Source organism: Vombatus ursinus, unplaced genomic scaffold (assembly GCF_900497805.2).
Source record: "Vombatus ursinus unplaced genomic scaffold, bare-nosed wombat genome assembly UNPS02014884.1, whole genome shotgun sequence".
NCBI lineage: Eukaryota > Metazoa > Chordata > Mammalia > Diprotodontia > Vombatidae > Vombatus > Vombatus ursinus.
In genome coordinates this window covers 3702949-3728827 of record NW_020954662.1, presented here as the reverse complement: position 1 = coordinate 3728827, position 25879 = coordinate 3702949, and the positions used below count along the sequence as shown (strand labels likewise).

General features: G+C 40.4%; 1 protein-coding gene across 1 annotated transcript in view; it reads right to left on the bottom strand.

Moving 5' to 3' along the window:
* The window catches only part of FBXO42 (F-box protein 42), a 112285-nt gene extending 97764 nt beyond the window's left edge, over positions 1 to 14521 (bottom strand). The window contains exon 1 of the mRNA XM_027842762.1: positions 14455 to 14521. The gene's annotated coding sequence lies outside the window, so the exon portion shown is untranslated. The remainder of the gene's footprint in view (positions 1 to 14454) is intronic.
* Between the last annotated feature and the right edge of the window lie 11358 nt (positions 14522 to 25879).

Below are 25879 nucleotides of genomic sequence, written 5' to 3'. Positions count from 1 at the left end.
ACTTAAGTGTGCAAAGTTTAATGAAAGACATCAGGAACAAAGATCAGAGCTGGAAGAGAGCTCAGACACCATCTAATACAAGTCCCTCGTTTACCAGATGAGGAAAATGAGGCCCAGGGTCACAGAAGTAGTAAGTAAACATCAGAGGTGACATCTGAACCCAGATCCTCCAACTCAGGATCCAATGCTCTTAACATCATGCCAAAAGCAGGTGTGGGCTGATCACAAGGAGGAAAAGGGATACCAGCCTGACAATACTACAACACTGGTATCCACAAAGTATTAAAAGACCAATAGAAGACCTCAAGCACACTGACTGGTTGCTCAGTGGAAGATTTAAGAAAAATACAATAATTGCACAGAATAAGAAGGTAAAAACAAGTTGCAATCTATGTCAGCGGTGGAGGAACTAGCCGAATCAAGCAGAACAACTCATAAAGTCATCAAAATAAAGGACGTGAAAGTAAGCTTTGAAACTGAACACTTCTTTATGCTAATTTCTCATCCACTCTTGTTTCACTGGAGAGTAACTTTTTCCTCTTATTTTTTCCCAATATTCACAATAAAGGAATAAAGATAACATGTCAATTTTCCTCAATACTCTGGCTTTCACAATGTCCGCAATACCTTATGTAGTAATTCAGGATGCCTGAAGTTCTATTTCTGAATGACCTTTTTTCTTACAAGTAAAGGGAAACCATTCTAACAAAATATTTGCTGCTTAGCTATACAAATTACTACTTCCTACCTCAAAGAATCATATGGTCTTACTTAGCATATGCCTAAATACTTCTGGAAATAAGGAAAACTATTCCTTACCAAACATAAGGCTTTCAGTAAACTAAAAACAGAGAATGAAACACCTCCAAATGTTTCCTGTGAACTAGAATGATTTAAAAAACAAAAGTTATATATTGTACATATTAAGATAGAGAATTAATCCAACAGGCTTCTGATTAATTATCCTAAACCAAACTAACATCAAAATATGCACAATCTTACATATGCTGAATTCAATCACTAAACTCATAATTCTTTGGACCAATTTTTAAAAATAGTACTATAGCCAGTACTATCACTGAGTTTGAGGAATTCCTGAGCTCCCTCTGCTGGTTTTACAGTTATAATGACTCCAAAACTAACTAGAGAGCTAAGTTAGCTACAAAAATGATGAATATTAAAATATGCATACTTTTCCATGTAAAACATTGACCAATGAGCTTCAGACCTTCTCTAAAAAATTAACAGAATATAAGATTCAGCAAATGGTAAAAACCAAATAAAATGTTTTAAAATCTTTCTCCAGATTTGTCTCCAACAGAAACAAACAGCAAAATTAGAAGAAAGACCATCAAAGAAGTTTTTATTTCAAGTAACTCCAGAAACAGGGAGCTCACAGGAAGATAAGACCAGATCTCCTTTGTTTTTGATTCTAGTAGCTGAATTTCAAGAACTGGGCAGACATAGAGAATTCTTTAATTGTCTATCTCTTTATAAAGATTTTCTTAACATTTGTCCCTGGGCTACTAACAATTTTCCTTTAAAAACAATTTAGCCCATTATCAAAGTTAAAAGACATTATCGCTCCTTTCTGTGAAGAATACATAAATTGTACCTGGTGAATATACTTTAAAAGAAGGTTGTTTGAGTGTTTATTGCTATCTTTTTTGTTAAAAAATGTGTCAATAATTTTAAGTTTAAAAAACAATGTTGCAAGTTCATAGTATGGTCTGCCTTACCTTTTAATAAAAAATTGAGTTGGAGACATTTTTTAAAGGCATGGGCTTTGTTGCCCGCCATTCAAATATTTGCTGAGAAATAGAGTAGAATAATAAAATTGTTTTAAGCTTTATGGTCCAGCAAAATATGTACCACACTGAAACTGCTATTACTCATATCAAGGAAGGAGGAGAAAGTGCCAAATATTACAACTGGATCAAGCAAACAAATTGATCTATGTGGGAAATCAAAAGGAAGGAAAACAAGGGTCAAGGCAATTCCCAATAAGGAAGCCAAGTTTAAAAAGCAATGAAGTAATCATGAAATGAAAAATAAAAAACATGTCAATACAATCAGAGGAAGGGCAATTTTTTAACCCTCAGTCAAAAATAACAAACAAAAATTCTGAGCAACCAGTCTTCAACTCAAGACTACAGCAAAATTCTAAAGTTAAATCTTAGGAAATTAGTATATAATATGACTGCAATTCAACAAATATTTATAAAACACCTACTATATATGTACAAAATACTGGAGTTGCAAAGATAAATTAAGGAAATCATTCTAGACAGACATAGCTAGCAAGGAGAAAACAGGTTTTTGCCTCAAGATGCTAACATAAAGCTAAAAGCACACTTCTTTCAGGTACTGACCATGGTACCATGCTTCACCACTCTCTAGATGCCCAGAGAACGACTATTCCCTACTGGACTCTCGCAGATGGGCCAACCCTTCCTGATTCCTTGATCTCCACAAGTCACAACTCTCCAAGTGAATCTGTCACATTTCTACATTTCTTTAAGGCCTGAAAAGTGCTTTCTTAGAACAATTCTGTGAGGCAGGCAGTGTATATTTTAATGATGAGAAAAGCCAACCTCAAAGGTATTAAGTAATTAGCCCAAAATCATACAGTTTCACAGATAACATTTGAACTCAGGTCTCTAGATGCCGAACCCAATCAGTCAACAAGCATTTATTAATCACCTTCTACGTGCCAGGCACTGTGCTAAGTACTGAAAATGCAAATAGAAAAGAAAAACAGTCCTGCCCTCAAAGAGCTTGCATTATAATGAGGGAAGCAACATACACACATATTGAAACATAGAAGACATACAAATAAAACACAAGGTACCCTTGGAAGGGGAAAAACTAGCAGTTTGTTGCTGTTTGCACTATAACCCAAAACAATACTAATAAAATGACTCTTACCACTGTTGGTTGCAGTCATAATATTCTTATGGCAAATGAGCAGCAATTCCTAGCTTTTTTTAATTTTTAAAAAGAATTAATTTCTAAAAATTGCTTATCTTCAGTGATCTCCAAGGTCAGGACATGATCACCAATGGGAGGGTAAGAAGGGCTGCAATTCACCTTCTCAATAGCTAGTAAATTCACACAAGTGTAGCCTAATAATAGTCTCCCCCCAACTCCACACACACCTCTTCAGAAAACTTCCAACCTTCCCTGTTTCTGGTTGTCTCTCCACTTTCTTCCCTTCCAATGTCACATTTTATCTACTGTGTATTTGTTTGGTGTGTATGTATGTACGTACATATATACACACACACATACACACACAGACGTACATGTTGTCTCCCCTGTTAGAACGTAAGCTCCTTGGGGCCAGTACTATTGACACTGGCCCCATCTGTCTATCCAAGGCAGTTATAACCTCATTCCCATCCCACTTTTGCCCAGATGGCATTAGGTAAATTCTGCCCCCACACAACATACAACCCTTGTTTCTCACCCCACTCCCCAGATCACCTGTCAGCAGATGTTCCTTGGGCTTTGTCCTTAGGTGTAGTGATAAGTGATTAAGAGTTCCTTAATAATTTGGGGGGACAGTAAATACCATGCACTTAACACAGTGTCTGGCACTTAGTAGGCACTTAAATGTTTGCTGACTGGTTGAATATGCAAGAAGTAACCTACACTACAGAAATCATTACATTATCTTCCTGCAAAAAAAAAACAAAAAAAAAACCCACCCATCTCCTGAACTTCTCCATTTCTGTGGGCAACATTATCACCTTTCCAGTTACCCAGCTTCACAACAGGAGGGTCATGCCAGACTGCTCACCTTCACTCAGTAATACATATGACAGCAGTCGCCAAATCTCAACCTCTCTCCATATGCCCTCTTCTGTCCACTCACAGAGCCAACACCCTTGTCACCTGGAGCATGGCCACAGTCTCCTAATTTATCTCCCTGCCTTGAGGCTCTCCCTACTCTAGTACATCCTGTCAAGGTGATCATGCTGCAATCAGGGTTGATCATGTCCCTCTAGTGGCTCCCTAGTACTCCTTCAGCACTTAAAGCTCTTCATGACCCGGCCCCAACCTTCCTTTCCAGGCTCATTAGGCCTTATTCCCTTTCCTGCACTCTACTGTCCAGATAAATTGGTCATATTGCTATTTCTCATATAAAAACAACTAAAATATCCCAATATGAATAGGACATTAAGGTAAGATGTGTGGGAACTGTGGGGATTGAGTAAACCACACTGACTCCATCTGGTCACTCAATTCTGGTTCTAGCTCAGATCCCTTTCTATTCAATCATGGGTCTAGTCCAGTTTCTATCTTTTGAGAAAACTTTATTTGCACTGCTTGAACCCAAGCTATTGCTTAGAGACCCTTCATCCAGGACATAGGTTGTGCTGACCAGAAACCCAGTCAGATCCAAGGACTAATGTGAGGAATTTCCCTATAATTATACACCTCAAGCAACTCATGTCTTATCTGAAAACTATCCCCATACACATCAATAAATTACTGTTTCCTTGTTCCTTTGATTGAATACAGACATTTAGATGGGAGTGGGACACTTCTTTTTCTGATTTCAGGAATTGCACCTTTTTACTCTTCCCCTCCCTACTTGGAAGGCCCCTAATCTTTCTTCCAATTAGAAATCCGATTACCAATCTTATATCCTGGTTTATATCCTGTTAATTTTCTTCTTTTAATGCATAAAAATCTGTGCCCCCTTTTGTATTTCAGGTCCAGTACCAAGCTGAGGAGGCCTGATCCCAATTTGTTATGCAATTGGTATTCCACTGCTTAATAAACTGATATGCTCATAAGGTCAAACCTTTGTTCCCTAAGTTATTTCAGATTTCACCCATCACAGATGTTAGGCAGAAGTACATAAAGAAAAAAGAATGGAGTTATATTAAAAGCTTTCTGCTCAATTGAAATCAAATTAACTAAATTACTAACAATTGTGATTTAAGTTTACTCTATCCCTCCAAGCCAGGCACGAGAATTTCTTTTTAATAGTGATGTATATTCAATCATATTACTCAACAAATAGGATTATACAAAAATGTATTGTTTGTAAATAAAAATTTAAAAATATTGTTTGTCATCTTTATCTCATCCTTTCTTAATTTCTATTCTGTATGTATGTTTTATGACATACATATAATAGAACACATATAATTTATAAATTTGTAGTAAATGTGTACTTAAAAATTTTATTACTGATATGTGTACATAATCAAGACAATTTGCAGACTGTTGTTCTAAGACAGACAGTGTAAATTCCAGGTCAAGGCCTAAGTCTGGCAAGGCAATTTGCTTAGTAACTGCTAAAAATCTCACTAAATCCAGCCTTTTATTTTCATTTTCTTTTTTTCCCAATAGACATGCAGAGCTTTAGGACAAGAACTTTTTATGGTCTAATTAAAAGAAAAAAAGAATCCCCTAGGAATCAGCAACATTCTTGATGAAGCATGCTGTGAAACTAGTGGTCTTGGGACACAGCACTAAAGAATCAAAATTTGTATGGTTTAGACACTATAGGCATGATATCTTTTATAGGGAAGTTCTGAATAAATGGGTGTCTCCAGAGGAAGGAGAATTCAGAACTCTGGGTTTAATGTAATCACTACCTGAATTTTTCAAAACTCAAAAGGCTTTTGGTACTTAGCTATCATAGAAAGAAAATATATTTAACCCCGGCTCTTAAAAGCTCACATTCCTTAATAAACAAGGTATTTCTATATTTATACTGAATTATCAGTTAGTAACAATTACTTTAAGAATTGAAATCTATGGAATGTCATTGTTATAGGTAAGACACTCCCATGGCACACATCACAACCCTTTTGTGCACTAATATATGTCCTTAAGGAGTCAAGGCCAAAAAATTCATTACCCAGGAATGATAATTTCTGTTATTATGCTTCTATACCTGCAAATGAAATAATGCTTATTCTAGACACTAAATCACATAGTAGTTAATCTGAAAAGATAAATATCAAGCTAATTATTTTATATCATTGAAGAGTGACTCACATAACCTGAGATATCTACCCAGCTTCAGCCATTCCTCACATTCCCCTGGCCAGCTTCTACACAAACCTCAAGACCACAGGACTTACAGAGACCATACCACAGCCTGGGGGGAATTTAACCCTTTTAGCTTTAGAACTCCTGCCCCAAAACCCCGTGCTTCTCTGACTGATGACTGGCCCTCTATGTCCAGCTAGTCCCAGTCATGCTTCACATCCTACCCTGGCCATCATTTTCCTGCCATCCATCTTGCACAAATACAATACGACTTTACTCTCATACATCCATGAAATCCGAGTACCATAAGGTCTAGGTCTTGCATAAGCCTAGTCACTAATTCCTCCATGTTTCTTTCTATTCATACACCAACCGCTTACTTCAGGTTCTCCTCAAGGGACCTGCTATTCCCAGCTTCGTCTCTGGCAATGGAACCTTAAGCAAGTCCCTCCTCTACTGTATAATATATTATGTACCACAATTTGTATTACTACAGCTCTAATCATAACTAACACACACATAGCACTTTAAGGTTTGTAAAGCACTTTAGAAATATTTTATCATCATAACAATCCTGGAAGGTGCTATTATTATTCCTATTACATAGTTGAGCAAACTGAAGCAGAAAGGTTAAGAAACTCACCCAGAGTCTAGTTAAGTGACTGAGACCCGATTTAAAGTCAAGTCTTCCTGACCCCAGGTTGAGCACTCAACTGTATGTACCACTTATCTCCCTCTAAAACAGAGGTACCAAATTCAAGGGGCCTCTGGCCTGAACCAGATTAAAATATAACTGGGATATGTTTAACAAAATAAAGAAAAATACAACATACACAATGTTAATTCCTGGTTTTCTAAGTCATTTTGTGGATAGCAGGGATGTATTTCTATTTGAGTTATGTATCACTCGTCGAAAGTACTCACATTTATATTAAGCTATTTTGCAACTATTAACGTCTTCCATTTTATAGATAAGGAAACTGAGCACTACATTTTAGGAAAAGATACCAAATCTGAAAATCATCCAGGCAAGGCAACCAGGACAGCAAAGGACTGCAAAATGAAGGCATGTGACAAATAGTCAAAGGCACAGTGGCATTCGGCCTAGAGAACAGAGGACTGAGCAGGGACATCCAGCCAATCAATCAACAGTCATTTACAAAGTACGAGGCAATGGGAAAACAAAAAATAAAATGGCAATAATAGTCTTTTCCCAAAAGCAGTTTATTGCATTCTAACACAGGAGATAAGATACACATCTACAGGTACAGACCAGGCCTGCACAACATATAATCTGCCAAAGGATTCTGGGTGGCCTGCAGAAAACGTAGAGGATGTAAAAGAAAGTAAAGATGTAATGAGTGATTTGTCATGCCCCACTTAACCCACCTTCCACTAGTCATTAGTGTGCCCCACCTGTAAGCTGGCGGGTGGGTTGCCATTGTCTCATGACCCAAGGCAACCAACTATTATCAGTCTGCCTCTAGTCAGAGAGAAGGGATTTCAGGATAAATAAAAATCTTAAGTAATAAGTGTAATTAATTTATATTAATTGAAATTTCCCTTTTTAAAATATGATTTGCAAAATAGTTTGATTATTAATTATACCTTTACTTGGAAAGTGAACTGCTAAAAACCTACCTGTGGCCCAAAGTTTAGCTTATTTTAATTTTGGCCCCTACCTACTGCCAAGTTGTGCAGGTCTGATATAGACCAAACAAAAATACAAAGTAGATGCAATGTAACACTGAAGGCAGGAAAGTGTGGGAAAAAGGGGCGAATGTTTCATGCAGAGTAGAGCTGAATCTACCAGAAAACCAGGGATTCCAAGAGGTGGAGGTGAGGAGGGAGAGTGTATCAGGAATGGCTAACAGCCAGTACAAGGGCACAGGGATTGAAGATGCTATATGACGAACTGCAAGAAGGCCAGTATCACTAGACCATTGAGTACATGGGAGAGAACATGGGAGAAGACTGGAAGGTTAGGGAAGGGCCAGGTTTTCAAGAGGTGTAAATGCCAGAGGAGCTTACATTTGATCTTAGAAGTGAAAAGGAGCCACTGAAGTCCTACTGAGTTGGAAGGAGATGACATGGTCACACCTGCACTTTAAGACATGCATTTGGCAGATGGATGGGAGATGAATTGGAATGAAGGGAGAAGCCAATTAGGAAGCCACTGCAGTAGTTTAGGTGGGAGTTATAGCAGTGTGAATGGACACGAGGGAGCATATGAAAGCAAGGCTGTGGAGACAAAATTTGGTAACTGATTGGCTATGTGAGGTGAGAGGCAGGAGTGGAGTTCACAATACCAAAGCTGTGAATGTAGGTGCCTGAAAGGACAGGATGCCCATCACTTCAGAAATGGGGAAGTTCTGAAGAGGAATAAGTGTGAAAGAGAACGAGTTCTGTTTCGAATACAACGAGTTAGAGACGTGGACAGGACAGCCAGCTTGAAATGTCTAATGGTTTGCTGGTGATGTGGGCCTGAAGCTCTGGAGAGATGTGTAGTTCTGGAAGTCATCTGCACAGAGATAAAAAGGAATCCTAGAAAACTGATGAGAGTACCAAGTGAGTGACTGCCCAGAAAAAAGAGAAAAGGACCCAAGACAGATACTCCACAATTAGGGGGCATGGTATGGAAGATGATCCAGTTGGTAAAGCAGAGTCCAAAGAAAAAGCAAAAATTAGAAGACATCACAATAGGCCAAATACTTGCTCTCTTAAGCACAGACACAGAAAAGATCTATATAGAAAGACGCCATTATCTTCAAGAGAAAACCAAGAAGGCAACCCTGCAGAAAACACTATAATCACAGTACTGTGTTTCTTGGAAAGAAGCAGAAAGATTACTGACAAAACTTAAAAAAAATGATATTCAAACAGATAAATGATTATTTTCTTTTTAAAATCAAAATTAAATAATGTTATTGATAAGAACATCTCAGCATCAATCTTTCTCCAGGCAGTGTTCCAGATATTTATTTCACTGGAAAAACTGCTTTGCATATGACATGAAAAAAATCAACTATTCAAAAGGTGATTAAGCTTATAAGAGTTGATTAAGATCCAGAAAGAAATACAAAAGTCTAGTCTATAATGCCGTACTGGTGAGTTTCTTAAGATATTTTGAAATGAAAACATGCAAAATATTAAACACCCAAAGAATACATTATTATCTGAATCTAAGAATTTTTATATCATTATAGAAACTGGAATTATCTCAATTCTATATCTGACTAGAAAAGGCCAGATGAATTACTGTCTCATTTAAACTCCAGAATAATAATAAAAAAAAAAGTCTCATAAATGGTTTATGCTTTGCAGAAATAATGATTAAGGTCTCTCGTAAAAAAAAAACTCTAAAGCTTCTTAAACTGTATGATAAAGACAATCACCCACCTCTAGTGCAGAACAGAATGGCACCATTTCCAAAACAAATGTAGGAGAAAAAAAATTTCACAAGTGAAGCTCTACAACAAATTTAATTTAGGGAAAATTTTAATTCAAATCAAATTCAATACCTTTCCATTAAGTATATGAGGCAGAAAATGCAAAAACAAGGCTACAAGGGCACCAATAACTTATGAATTTTACAAGACATGGAGGAACGTCACAAGAGACTATTTTTAAAATAGGTTGAAATGTGAGCTAATACTGAACAATTTTAAAGTATGACTTAATCATCTGCAACTCACTTCCCTCTACGTGTAGTAAACTGTTACATCATTTTAAAAAATGAAAATTTTCCTATATTACAAACAGCACCTCACCAAACCCTAAAAAATCATTCACTGTCGGAAGAAGGATTAGGTCAGATGATCTCTATAGATTCTTCCAGATCTGAACATAACATCTTTGGAATCTCAAATTTTTGGGTATAGTGCTGTAAATTCTGAGGGCTTAATGAACATGTTACTATTCTTAACCCTAAAATGCGTAAAGTATCTTTGTAAGTAAATATCTGTTCTGCAATTGATATCACACACAAAGAAAAGCTCCTTAAGCTGAAGTCACTGCGCTGTACTTCGTAAGTTCAAAAGGTCATTCTTCACACCAAATAATAAGGAGTGGATTTCTACTCTCCATTACACAAAGAAAAGAGACATTAGATAAACACATACTTAATATTTCTAATTAAAGAAGAATTACACCCCTACTCTTTAATAAACATGGCCAAATAACACACAGAGTGGGCTTCTTGTACTGGATTACTTCAGTACACACAGTCATCCAAGTCATGGGCTTTTTTGTTTGTTTGTTTGTGTTTTGGTGAGGCAAGTGGGATTAAGTGACTTGCCCAGAGTCACACAACTAGTGAGTGTTATGTGTCTGAGGCAGGATTTGAACTCAGGTCCTCCTGACTCCAGGACCAGTGCTCTATCCACTGTGCCACCTATCTGACCCCATCCATGCCACGTTAACTATGGCAATGGCAATGCTTGTGTTTGCTGACTTGGCATAAGACTCACTCTAAGAAACAGTCTACAGCCTCCCTTGCATTTTGAGACTTCCAAAGTCTTAAGGAGGGAAGGGTCACAACAATGAATGAAAAAGAAAAGAAATCATGTGATAAAAGTCCAAAAGGTACAACAATTTTTTTAAACCCTTCTATTTTTCAAAGAAGTTACTTCCCACTGAAAAGTAGACATTTCTGTGATGAACTTGGGTACCCGTTTGCTGGCTGTAAACTGATCCCTCTCTACATGCATTTAGGGCAAGATTACAAAATAACTCACACTTATACAGCACTTTCATTATTGTTGACTGATTTAAAATAGGCACAAAATTACACAAATTGACATAGCACAGTCTAGTGGTGCAAACATTGGGCTTAAAGGTTGAAGATGTGCGTTCTACTCCCAGTTCTGCCTGTGTGACCTGGGTCAAATCACTTCAGCTGTCAGAACATAGATAAATGTTCTTGTCCATTGTCACATGGACTCCATGGTCTCTTCGAGCTCGGGGTGTAATATCTTTGGAACCTCAAACATTTTTCATACAGCTCTATGTGCTCATTCCTGTGAATGACTGCCAGTATATGGGGCTTCTGGGCCATTCCACTGTCTCTCAGCTCTAGGCATTTTTTCAGAGTACTTCCCATGTCTGCAATGCTCTCCTGGCTTTGCTGTGACTACTGACCTCCTCGGCTTCCTCTAAGTCCCAACTAAAATCCCACCTTCTACAGGAAGCTTTCCCCAAACCCTTGTCATTCCAATGCTTTCCTTCTTTGAATTATTTCCTATTTATCCTGTATAGAGCTTGCAGTGTATATATTTGTTTACATGTTGTCTCCCTCGTTGGGCTATCAGTTCATTGAGGGCAGGAACTGACTTTTGCCTCTTTTTATATCCCAAAAGCTTAGTACAGTGCTGGGCACATACCAGGTGCTTAATAAATGCTTAATGAATGAACAGAAGGAATGAAAAGATGAATGAATGAAAATTACTCATTTGTAATTTAAAAGTCTCAGAAAGTTGCCTTGGATACTTCTAAGTAAGGAGTCTGACCTTTGGCCGTACAATTAGAACGTATGAGGAACAGGACCTGAACCCCAGTCTCCCAGCCCCCAAGGTCAGACCTGTCTCCACTACAACTGTTTCTGTTCAGTCGGTTCAGTCACATCCAACTCTTCATGACTACATCTGGAGTTTCCTTGGCAGAGATACTGCAGTGGTTTGCCATTTCCTTCTCCAGATCATTTTACAGAAGAAGAAACTGAGGCAAACAGGGTAAAGTAACTGGCCCAGGGTCACACAGCTAATAAGTGTCTGAGGCTGGATTTGAACTCAGGAAGATGAGTCTTCTTGACTCCAGGACCACTGCTCTTCTCACTGTACCACCTAACTTCACTCTCCGCTACCCCATGCTTCCTCAAAAAGCTCATAAAATCCACAGGCTTTGTTGGCATTCTCCTCAATTTTACGCAGGGTTATGGATCACACCCTGAGCTGGAAAGAAACAATGAGGCACTTTGTTTTTTCTTCTATATAAGTGAAGATTTTTACCTTCTTTTAGAAGTAATAAATGGATATGACTCCCTTAAAATGAATTTTCCTGCTTATTTTCCTTTCCTGACTTGGAGTCTGGGGAAGATCCAGAAGACAAAACATTTCTTCCCAAGAGCCAGAATGCTAGAGAAAGAATGAAGCTATGAGTGACATAAAGTTGCACCAGAACCTGATGTTTCAGCACAGCAATGCAATATTCTCAGCAAGTCAGCAAAATGTTAAAACAACCACATTGGTGTGTTTTGCTGCATTCAGGTATTCTCTCAGCTACAGCAAGCAACAATAAATCCCTAAGAAGACCCAAATCTTTACGGGAAAGACTTCAGTTTTTGAAAGAAGAAAAGAAATAATCAAGTTGCAAACATCCTGGTGTTAACTGGCATTCAACCCCAACAACTGTCATTTTGACAGTCAAAAATATGTGGAAGTAAGCAACATACCCACCCATTAATATGAATGAAGTAAATTATGTAACTGTCTCATAACTAATTTATACTTCAAAGAGAAAATAAAGTGCCAGGATATAAAACGATACAACATATGATAACAAGATCCAGAAGTTGAATTAGTCTGTTCAAATGACTATACTCAAAGTTAAGAATTTGACAAACAGCCACCACTGCTAACCATAAAACCTGCACTGTTAGACACTTTAAACATTAATTCTAAATAATCTGTATTTTTCAAAAAATCTTTTGCTCCTTTGGCCACATGATTTTTTCATTCCTGGAGAACTACAAGTAACTCTACTTAAGAAAATAATTTAGAGTGGGCTCAATATGTACTGATATCATATTTTAACATTTTGCCACAGCATAATTCCACCCCAAAGCATCACTTCTAAGTAAAATAACAAGTAAGAATCTAGAGATAATTTCACTATACAGCTACACAAACACAACTAGACCCCATTAGCACTGGAGGGGGAAAAGGCTGTTCCTCATAAAGCAATATTAAACATAATACAATATTACTACAAAGAAGGGAGAAAAGATCCTGACACATTGAAAGTTTATCTCCATCTGGAGCAGCCACTATTCTGCCAGGGAAAAGTTAAATCCAAACACTATCCCAATTGAGGAAAATAAAAGGATATTCCCTAACATCAGGCAAATCTAAAGAGAGCAGACAAAGAAAGGGGTTAATCCTGGAACATCATCAAAGGACACTCACAAACGTTAACTTCAGTTGAAACAGAAGATCTCAACATTCCTAGAGACAAGACAAGCAGGACCTTTCAAACATTATTTCTGCATTTTCCTAATTAGTTCCCACCCTTCAGCACCACCTCACAGAAACAAGCTTCCATCATCCCAAACCCTCCTCTTTCTTTAACCAAGGAGAGCTCATGGTCCCATCTCTCCAATGACAAAGAAAAACACTCCGAAGGGGCTATCTAAAAAGGTTCCTGGGATCATAGATTTAGAGCTCAGGGGGACCTCAGAGGTCAAAAACCCTTCATGAGGCTTTCAAAGCCTTTCGAACCCTTTTTCTTGGTGCTACTAATTCGGAGTGCCAGCCCTTCGTCCCAGAGCCCGGGGGGGGGGGGATCAAGGGCAATCGGGGTGGCTTCAACCTCTCGAGCCTAGCAGGTGATGCTGTGTCCTGGTGCTGGCTAGCCATTTTGTGTGTGTGTGGATGCATTTCCCCCTTTCTTCTTCATTTTGTTCCGGAGATTGGGGAGGGAGAGAAATGACTCCTGATACCGGAAAGTCACTCTCAATACTGAGGGGCACTTACACCTTTAGAGGAGGAAGCCCGAGGAGGGGGCTACAGGCAAAGCAGGGGCGGACACATCTTCAAAGAGGAAAGGGAGGGGCTGGGCTTAGAGATCCTTAGCACCTTCGGAAGGGAGGGACACTAGTAGGAGAATGCAAAGGCGCCACCGCCTTCGGAGGGGAGGCTGGAGAGACTGGGCTGGGGGGGAAGGTTAAGACCCTCAGAGCGGAGACAGGGGAGGTGGGTTTGAACCCTCAAAGAGAAGACTAAGGAGGAGAGGGAAGCGGGATTGCACTCTCAGAAAGAAGACTGGGAAGAAGAGGGAAGAGGGTCTGCAGCCCCAAAAGGGGGACTGGGAAGGGAAAAGGGGGTTTTGCACCCGCAAAAGAGAGACGAGGGGAAGTGGGGGGGCTACACCTTCAGGAGGAGGTCTCCGAGGGGAGCTGGGTAGAGAGTTTGCACCCTCCGAGGAGGGTCTGGGGAGGGGGAGCGGGGGGCTCCCACCCCAGGAGGCGGGCCGCATCCCAGCAGAGGCTGCTGGTAGGCTCTGGGGACGGGCTGGCCCAGGGGCCCCGGACCCCAGGGGGGGTGGGCAGGGTCTCCCCCACTGGGGGGTGGGTTGGGGGGAGGGTCCATGGCCCGATGCTCGCTCTGCTCTCGCCAGCCAGGCCCCAGCGAGCCGGCGGGTCCCCGGCGCGGGGAGCGGCCTCACCTGGCCTGGCCACCGCCCGCTCTCGCCTTCGCTCCGCGGCCACTGCCGCGCGGACGGACGAACGAACGGACGGACTGACGGACCGGAGGAGGGCAGGGGGGAAGAGGGCGCCGCGCTGCCGGGCCTCGGGCCAGGCCTCTCTCGCTGCCGCCTCTTCACGGCTGCCGAGTCCCCGAACTCCCCGGAGCCGCCATCTTCTCTGCTCAACGTCGCCAATGCCACCACCGCTGACGCCGCCGCCACCACCGCCACCACCACCTCCGCCGCCGCTCCGGCCCGGGGAAGACAGCGAAACCGCGCATGCGTCGAGTCGCCCGGGGAAGGCCGGGCGGGCACGGCGCGGCGCGCGCACGTACGCACGAGCGTACGGAGGCACGAGGCCCAGGCGAGCCCGCCTCGCGTGGGGAGGCGGGGCTCCGAGGGAGACGCCATGCGGAGAAGGGAAAAGGTAGGGAGGGGAAGGTCAGGAGGAGGGGAAGCTGGGCCTGAGACCTTCTTCCCGTCGTCCCTTGCCTTTGTTATTGTTCTTTATTTAGGAAGGAGAGAGACTGTTCTGGGGAGATGGAGAGAAGGAGAGCCAGCCCGGGAAATCTGAACTCTCAGACTCCTTGGGGGTTCAGTTTCTTCAGCTGTAAAAGAAAGGGGCTGGACCTTGGAAATGACCTTAAGACCCCGTGCAGCTGTACTATTTTTAGGATCCTATGAAATGAGCTGAGCTGTGGGTGTGTCCCAGCGACCTACCTGATGGACCGACGCATTCACCTTCACCCTTGATAATAAAAGCGTACACAAACAACACTGCCTGCTTCTAGATTAAGAATGATAGCAATTATTCACGAGTAATAGTCATCATAATAGCAAAATTATATAGCACCAACTATGTGCCAGGCACGTGCTAAGCACTCTAAAATTATCTCAGTTGATAATAATAGCTAACATTTTTACAGCACCTACTATGTGCCAGGTGCTGTGCTAAGAGCTTTACAATTGTTACCTCAGTTAACAATAATAATAGCTAACATTTGTGTAGCATTTACTATTCACCAGGTGCTTATTGTCTACCAGGTAATGTCTCATTTGATCCTTACAACAACCCTGTGAGGGAGATATTGTTATCCCTGTTTTCCACATGAGGAAACTGAGGCAGGCAGCAGTTACGTGATTTGCCTAGGGTCACACTGCTAGTAAATGTCCTGTCTTTGTGACTCCAAGCTCTGCACTCTATCCATTTCACCACCAAGCTGCCTACAATTTGCCTTTCAAGGCCCCCTTGAGCTTCTGAATAAAGCCTTTTCTGATCCTCCCCAACTGCTGGTGCCTTCCCTCCCAAACTGTTTTGCATTTAACTACTTTGTATCTATTTGAATTTATTCACCTTATATTTACACAGCCCATACCTATTTACTTATAGGAGTACTTGTGGTCCCCCCCACCCCCCCATTAGGATGTAAACTTCTTGGGGACAGCTAGGTGGCGCAGTGGATAGAGCACTTGCCCTGGATTCAGAAGGACCTGAGTCCAAATCTAGCCTCAGACACATAACACTTACTAGCTGTGTGACCCTGGGCAAGTCACTTAACCCCATTGCCTAGCTAAAAAAAAAAAAAAAAAAAAGGATATAAACTCCTTAAGAGTAGAAATTGTTTCATTCTTTGTACTTGTCCCCAGCACTTAGCTGGGTTCCAGGCACAAGATGGATACTTAATAAATGCTTATTGATTGAGTGATTAAACAACATAGGACGGTAGCCCTACAATTGGGAGTCCAAACCTGTCATTTTACAAAAGAGGAAACTGAGGCAGACAGCTTGACTTATGCAGTGTCACATAGCTAGTGTCTGAGGTCACATTTGAACTCAGGTCCTCCTGACTGCAAGTCCAATGCTCTATCCACTATACCTTATAGCTGCCTGCTAAACACTTTCTTCATAGCAATCCCATAAGGGAAGTCATATAAGTATTATCAGTCCCATTTTACAAATGGAAAAGTCCAGTGACTTACAAAAGCACACGAAGGTAGTAAGTGCTTGAACCAGAACATGAACCCAAAACTACTAACTCCAAGCTCAGCATGGCATAGTAGAAAGAATGCTGAGAATCTGGAGGACCTGGGTCCCATCATGTCCCTCTTCTTCTACTTAATAAATTCTAATGGCTCCCTATTACCTCAAGGATCTTTGACGTCTAAAGCCTTTCACAAACTTTCTCAAACCTACATGTTCAGCCTCATTATACGTCATTCCCCCTCCTGCACTTTGCAGCCCAACCAGACTGACCTTCACACAAGAACTGAACACAATTCAAAGGAACACAATCTGGTGAAGATGAGAGGATGCTGGTTTTCTAGGGACTCTATTCTTGGCTCGGTAATATCCCTCACACAAGACCCTTCGTTACCCTCGCTGTCTCCCATGCCTGGAATGCCCTCTCCCTCCACCTCTCACAATCCCTTGTGCAGCCTTCTGTGAGAAGCCTTTCCTCATCTCTTTCTAATGCTCTCCATCAAAAAATTATATTTGCATATTCACACATATATGTATATGTATGGGTGTGTATGTTATATCTTTCTTTAGAATGTAAGCCCCTTGAGGGCAGAAACTTTCTTTTTCATCTTTGAATCCCTAGTGCCTGGAATAGTGCCTGACAAGTAGCAGGAGCTTAATAAATATTTATTAATAGGTTGATTGATTATATTCAACCCTGTCTCAAATACTGGCTAGGTGTGTGATCCTGGGCAAGGAACTAGACCTCTGTCAACCTCAGTTTCCCTCCTCTATAAAATGGACTTTACAATCCCTCACAAGGAGGTTGTTACAGGATCCAACCTTGAATCTCTCTCTCTCTCTCTCTTTCTCTCTTTCTCTAGGAATACTTTGAAAGTTTTCTATTTAATCTATTATATACCTAATATAACATATACAATATAATATCATAATATATACTTTTTAAAAGAAAGTTTTATTTAAGAGATTACATATACAATCCTCTCTTTCTGTTCTACTCTGTATATAGAAATACTTATTTTATTTGGTGTTCATTAAGATCAGAACAATTATAAAATTAAATGAAAATTTTAAAAAAGATAAATGTCACCCCTTAAAGGCTCAAAGATTTAAAACCAGGAGGGGCAGCTAGATGGTACAGTGGATAGAGCAACGGCTCTGGAGTCAGGAGTACCTGAGTTCAAATCCATCCTCAGACACTCAACTCTTACTAGCTGTGTGACCCTGGGCAAGTCACATAACCCCTTGCCTAGACAAAAAAAAAAAAGCCTTTCATCTCCTTGTCCAGTCCCCTCATTTTACAGAGGAGGAAAGCAAAGTCCACACACAAGAAGTGACTCATCCAAGGTCATGCAAGTAGGAAATAATAGAGCTGGTATTTGAATACAGGCCTCCAAATCCAGGAGTCTTTCCATGGCACCATGCTTCTAAAGCCTTCCCTCCAAAGCCTCTTATTGGACTTTAGTATGTGACGTGGTGTATTAAAGCTCTTCCTATCCCCTCCAGATCAGCTCCAAGACTGTAGATCCTCTGAAGACAAAGACCACATCCAGCTGAAGTTTGCATCTTCCCCAGCACAAGGCCCTTCATAAAGCAGTCATTTAATAACTGTTGAATGAATGAATGGATGGATGGATGGATGGATGGATACTTCTGAGCCAAGACTGGAATCCCTGTAAAGTAAAGCCAGTATTCTCTTGTCTTCACCAAACTGTCTTCCTTTGAACTGTGTTCAGCTCTAGGGCCCGCTGTTTAGAGAGGACGAGGTTAAGTTGGACAGTGTTCAGACAAAGGCAGTTAAGGCCATGGAGGGCCTGAGGGCCATGCCATATAAAACTCATCTCTCAGATGTGGGAAAATCAGAATACTAATGCATTGTTGGTGGAGTTGTGAACTGATATTCTGGAGAACAACTTGGAACTATACCCAAAGGGCTATAAAACTGTGCACACCCTTTGATCCAGCAATAGCTCTTCTAGGGCTGTATCCCAAAGACATCATAGAAAAGGGAAAAGGACCCACATATACAAAAATATTTGCAGCAGCTCTTTTTGTGGTGGCAAAGAATTAGAAATTAAGGGGATGCCCATCTATTGGGGACTGACTGAACAAGAATGTAATGGAATACTATTGTGCTATACGAAATGATGAGCAGGCAGACTTCGGAAAAACCTGGAAAGATTTGTATGGATTGATGCTGAGTGAAGTGAACAGAACCAAGAGAACATTGTACACAGTAACAACCACATTGTGCAATGGCCAACTTTGTTAGACTTAACTCTTCTGAGCAATGCAAGGATCTAAGACACCTCCAAAAGTCTCATGATGGAAAATGCTATCCACATCCAGAGAAAGAATTATGGTGTTTGATCGCAGATCAAAGCATACTATTTGCTCTTTTTTTTTCCTCTTCCGTTTTGTTTTGTTTCTTCTTTCTGGTGTTTCCTCCTATTGGTTCTAATTCTTCTTTACAACATGATTAATGTGAAAACATGTTTAATAGGAATATATATGTAGAGCCTATATCAGATTGCATGTCAACTTGGTGAGGGAAGGGGAGAAAATTTAAAACTCAAAAGCTTATGCAAGTGAATATTGAAAACTAAAAATAAATTAATTTAAAAAAAAAGAAATGGTGAGCAGTCAGACTTCAGAAAAACCTGGAAAGACTTGCATGAACTGATGCCCAGTGAAGTGAGCAGAACCAGGGGAACATTGTACACAGTAACAGCCACACTGTGTGATGACTGACTTTATTAGACTTAGCTCTTCCAAGCAATGCAACGATCTAAGACAATTCCAAAAGACTCACGATGGAAAATGCTATCCACATCAAGAGAAAGAACTATGGAGTCTGAATGCAGATCAAAGCATGCTATTTTCTTGTTTCTGTTGTTTTTTGTGTTTTCTTTCTCATGGTTTTTCCCTTTGGTTCTGATTCTTCTTTACAACATGACTAATGTGGAAATATGTTTAATATGCTCATGCATGTATAATCTATATCAGATTGCATGCCATCTTGGAGTGAGGGGAGTAGATGGAGGGGGGAAATTTTAGAACTCAAAATCTTACAAAAGCAATGTTGAAAACTAAAAATTAATTAATTAAAAAAGGAAGCATATCTCCCTCTACTGGTCATAGAGAAGAACTGCATGAAGGGAGTAAAGATTGAGCAAAACCAGTAATGTCTAAAAATGGATGATCATATCCATCTGAAATCCATATATACACATATATGTATATATAATTTTACATAACACACATATATATGTATATATATAATTATATTTAATTTATACACACACACACATGTATAAAGTCCAGGTCTCTTTTTTCTTCTTATCTTGGACTTCAATCCACCCCAATCTCAGGGCAAAATACGTGATCATCTTATCTCTTCAAGAAGTCTCTTCCCAGGAACGCCCCTTCTCTCAATGGAAGACCAGATTCCAGGACTCTTGACCTTGAGATTTCTAGAGAAACAACTCCAGAGGAGGCAGGCGTTGGCCAGAAAAAAACTCACCCTTTTCTTTCTAGAAAGCTAGATTCTGGGATCTAGAGCTGAAACTCTTCCTTCTCTAACAATTGCACAGGAACAGCTTGTCCTCAACCATGCGGCCATTATAAAGTGAGGGATGAGGGAACCACATGACCATGTGCCCTTTGGAATGCCTATGATACGGCAGCAGTCTGGGCATTTGTGGACTATTGGCGGCATCCAGACCTAGCCTTGGAGAGACCATGTTGGGGCATACATACTCTGTCATGTGGTAGCCAGGGGAAGAGGAGTCATGTAGTAAGAGTTCCTGAATCCCAACTTCCGAAGGAGCGTTTGAGTTATTTTTCAGACATTACATTCCCAAGGTCCAAGAAATTACCTTTTAAAAGGTCTAGAGAAGTGATCAAGTGAATAAAATCTGAAGTTATAGTTAAGTGGAGAAAAGTGTCAAAGTATCCTGAGCTATAGCCAGCCTTCTTGACTTTTGTCTTGACGCTGAACTTTAATGATTCCGAAAGAGAGAATGAGGCCAATAATTACGTGCAACTCTGCCTCACTTAAATCCAATTTATGTGCAAGTCAAAAGACATTACCCATGCCACTTTACCATTTTTACCCACCTCAAAGTCCTGTGGCAACAGGCAAGTAACAAAGCAGCAGGTGTGGATACACTGGGAGCTATGGTCACAAGCCTGCACACAGGTGGTGAAGGTCATACAGTCATCTTCTCACCGGACTGAAGCAGCAGTGAGATTAACAACCCCTTGAGCATCTGAGCAACCTTTTTTAAGGAGTGCACTGCTTATCTCCTGGCATGAGGAAGGGGCTAGAAAATGTGCCCTAAAAATTGTCTGCTTTACCCAACCTTAGCCTGCTTGCAGAAGCAGGCGGGGATTCCACCCTGTGGTCAAACCCCCTAAAAGAGTATGAAAACTTTTACATAGATGATTCCACTCACCATCAATACATGGAATGTGTACATGCTTATGTGCACCTGTAAACCTGAAAGACAAACAGCTCTTGTTGCGAGGGAACTCAGTAGGTATCACATCCAAATAACAGCCCTGACCCTGAGTGAAACAAGGCTGGCAAATGATCCAGGAAACTGAATCGCTGCTATTTGAATTGTGTCAGGAAGTTATGAAGATCACCTGACGGGATAAGGTACTGGACCCTGAGGTCCTTTCTCAAGCTGAACTGCCATTCACAGTTCACACTCTATTGCATTCACACTCTATTGAAGAAAATGCAACTCTGATGGGCTGGCCATGTTGTTTAAATGCCAAACATACTTTTGCCTAAAAGACTATTTCACAGACAATTCACACAAGGCAAGCTCTCACATGGAGGACAGAAAAAGCAATACAAGGACACTCTCAAGGTCTCTGTGAAGAACTTTGGAATTGATTATGAGACATGGGAGACATTGGCACAGGACCACTCAACATGGCATGCCCATATCAAAGAAGGCAAGGTGCTCTATAAGCAAAGCAGAATTGCAGTTACTCAAAAGAAACATGAAATTTAGAGGCATCTCTACCCCAAATGTTAGTATGGACTATTTGTGCCAAGCCTTCTGAGCTTGTATTTGTTTGATCAGCCACAGCTGAACAGACTGTACCTTGACCCCAACATGGTCATATCATTTTGGTCCTTTCTGAGAAGGAACAACAACAAACCATATAGGTGCCAGGCAATGTGTTAAGAACTTTACTAAAGGCCTCATTTCTCAAGCATATGGAGAACTGAGTCAAATTTATAAAAATAAGAGCCATTCCCCAATTGATAAATGATAAAAAGATATGATCAGTTTTCAGATGAAGTAATCAAAGCTATCTATAGCCATGTGAAAAAATACTCTAATTCACTATTGACTGAAGAAATGTAAATTAAAATAATTCTGAGGTACTACCTATTAGATTGACCTATTAGATTGGCTAATAGGACAGAAAAGGTAAATGATAAATGTTGGGGGGACGTGGGAAAAACGAGACATTAATGCACTATTGGTGGAGTTGTGACTTGATTCAACCATTCTGTAAAGCAATTTGGAGTTATGCCCAAAGGGCTATAAAACCATGCATACCCTTTGACCTGGCAATACCACTACTAGGTCTGTATCTCAAAAGAGATCAAAAACAAAAAGGAAAAGGACCTATATGTGCAAAAATATTTATAGCAGCTCTTTTCTAGGGGTAAAGAATTAGAAATTGAGGGGATGCCCATCAATTGGGGAATGGCTGAACAAGTTATGGTATGTGATTATGATGGAATACTATTGTATTATAAGAAATGATGAGCAGTATGCTCTCAGAAAAACCTGGAAAGACTTGCATGAGTTGATGCAAAGTAAAATGTACTGGGTACAAAGCAATAGCAATATTGTAAAATGATCGACTGTGAATGACTTAGCTATTTTCAGCAATACAATGATCCAAGAAAACTCTGACGGACTTCTGATGATAAATGCTATCCATCCCCAGAGGAAGAACTGTTGGTATCTGAATACAGACTGAAGCATACTTTTTTTTTCACTTTATTTTTCTTGAGTTTTTTTTCTTATCTATGTTTTCTTTCACAACTGACTATTATGAATATGTTTCGCGTGACTACACATGTATAACCTATATGGCATTGCTGGGGTGGGGGGTGGGGAAGGGAGGAAGGAAGGGAATTTGGAATTCAAAGTTTCAAAAAAATGTTAAAAATTGTTTTTATATGTCACTGGGGAAAAAATAAAATACTAAATAAAAGCTTAAAAAAAGAACTTTACTGACATTATCTTATTTAATTCTCATAACAACTCTAAGAGGTAGATGCTATTATTATCCTCATATTATAGTCAAGGAAACTGAAGCAAACCCTGTGCCCAGGATCACAAAACTAATAAGTACCTGAGGCAAGATTTGAACTCCGGTCTTCCTGAGTTCAAGTCCAGGAATCTATACACGCTGTACCACTTTGCTGCCTACCCAGAACTAGGAACAGTGGGTAAAAATTGCAAACTAACAAATTTGAATATAATGTAAACAAAAATTTCCCAAGAATCAGAGCCATCCAAAAATGGAACGAATTGTCACAGAAGGGGTGGGCTCCCCCCTCGCTACAAAGCCTCAAGCAAAGATTGGTTAAATACTTGGCAGGGAGAAATTACAAACATTGAGTTTAGAGCCTATATTTGTAACACCAGAACTTAGTATAGAACTTAGTATAGCATCTGGCATATGGTAATCATTTAATAAATGCCTTACCATTCATTCATTCATTCACAATGGTCAATCAGTCAATAAATATTTATTAAGCTCCTACTATGTGCTAGTCCCTAGGGATACAAAATCAAAAGTGTAACAATCCTCAAAGTGAAACAATCCTTTCCCTCCAGGAACTTACATTGATAAGGATGATGATGAGGATGAAATTGATGACGGTGATGATTATTGTGATCATGACCATGGCAATTATGATGAGAATGATCAGGGATGAAACTCCCTCTACCAGTACAGACTGCAACTTCTTGGTACCTCCTCATCCTATACAATAATTTTCAAGTTTAAGTCCTTTCAAAAATCTTCCAAAGAACCACCCAACACCATTTTGTCATTTTGAAAAATATCTCAGGGATATGGATATATTAGGCAGGCAGGCAAAGCACAAATATTTATCAAGCCCTCCATCACATAAAAGGAGCTAGGAGGAATAGGTATAAAGGTGTGGTGTGGAAGTACAGAGAGTCAGAAGCAGGGCCAGGAGGGGCCAGCCTGGGGGCCTCCCCAAAATGGAGATACCAAAAGGATCTCACCAATGGGAGAAGTCAAAAATCATATGGACTGAAGAGTCCTCAGCAACCATCTAGGCAAACTCCTATCTGAATGAGAAGCTCCCTCTCTGGCAAATGATCATCCAGCCTTTCCCAGAAGACCTCCAGCAAGACGGAACTCACTAACTCCCTGAGCAACCCATTCCACTTTGGGATGGCACTAATTACTGGACAACTCTTCCTCACATCACCCCTTAGGCTATCCAGTTGTTATAATCTCTCCTTCCTGTTGTGCCCAGCCCAGCTCCTTTTGTGGCCAGACAAAACCATAATGTCTTTATATCACATAAGATAAGCTATCTACATCTACATGTATATAATTACACAGATATACATATTAAATATATATGTTTTAATGATAACTTCTGTTTTTTTATTGTATACTCATTTCCCTTCCTTCCCCCTAACTATAATATTCCCTTGTAACAAGGAAAAACAATTGAGCAACACTGACCAATAGAGCTACCAAATCTGATGGTATATGTATGCAACATTCCATTCCCTTGGTCCCCACCTGCACATATCTACTGAATGGAAGGAAGTGCCTCCTCTGGGACCAAGACTGGGTACTGCATTTGATCTAAGTTCAGCTGCCTTTTAGCATTGTTTCCATTTCCATTGCTGTAGTCATTTTCAATATTGTTCTCTCATTTCTGCTTCCTTCACTCAACATCAGTCAATACAAGAATAGCTATAATTAACTACACAATTATATGGTGTAGCCCACAAGGGGCTAAATAGAAGCTCAAAGGAGATATGTGTTGAATGAAGGCTGGAACACGTTGGGAAGGCTTAATGAAGTAAGTGGGCCTTGAAGGGCCAGTAGGATTTGAAGAGGCAGAAAGGAAAGCATACAAATTCTTTGTAGGAAGTCCCAAAGGATCAGGTGGCAAGTGGTCATCCATTCATCCATCCATCTGTAGGGAAGAGGGGAATGTGAGGTTGGCTAGCAAAGTAGAAAGAGGCCATAGATCTAGTCATGGAAAGAATCTTAGCCATCAAATGCAATCTCCTTCATGAGGAAACTAGGGATCGAGAGGATAAGTGACTTCCCCCAAGGTCAAACAAGTAATACTTGTTAGCTTTCTTCTAATATCCACAAGGATGTCTACTAATCTAGCACTCTGGCTGTCCAATTATCATCCCTCACTGTCATCCCATGACCAGGCCAACTTCTCTTTCTCACGTACAATTAATTCCTTGATGGTAGGTGAAGTGTCACCCCATATCGAATGAAATATGTTGAAAACCAAATTACCACCTGTTTACAAATTCCCCCTCTCCTCCCAATATCACTGTCAAACATACCTCTAGTCTTCCATTTAACCGGTTGTTTTGGTTTTTTTTGGGGGGGGGAGGTTAGGCCATTGGAGCTAAGTGACTTGCCCAGGGTCACACAGCTAGTAAGTGTCAAGTGTTTGGTCTGAGGCCAGATTTGAACTCAGGTATTCCTTCAGGGCTGGTGCTCTATCCACTGTGCCACCTAGCTGCCCCTCCATTTAACCAGTTTTAAAACTTTGCAGTCATCTCTTACTCAATCTTCTCATCCCCCACATCCAGTTGGGCAGCCATCATGTTCTGTTCATTTCCCCTATGTAATGGATTATCCATCCATTCTTCATTTCTCGTCTTCTTTTTTAAACAGAGAGAAATAGCAGATTTTCTTAAATTTTCTTCAGACCACTACCATCAGTTTCATGGTAAATATCACTAAAGATGGAGTGTTCTAGATGGTTTGGTTTCTTTTTACACCACTGTAGTTTGGTAGAGTGGATAGAGTGCTTGACTTGGTGTCTGGAAGACCTGAATTTATCTCCCACCTTTATCATTTACTTGTTATGTAATCATAGGCAAGCCACTTAACCTATCTGAGCCTCTGTTGTCTCAGCTATTAAATGGGGATAACAATCCCTGTAGAACCTAACAGTTTTTGGGAGGTCACAACGTGTTTGAGTATCTAAAGCACTGTGTAAACTTAAAAGTATTATATAAGTAGCTAGGTGGCTCAGTGGATAGAGCACTGAGCATGAAGTCAGAAAAAGCTGAGTTCTAATCCTGCCTCAGATATTTACTTGCCTGTGTGATCCTGGGTAAGTCCCTTCACTGC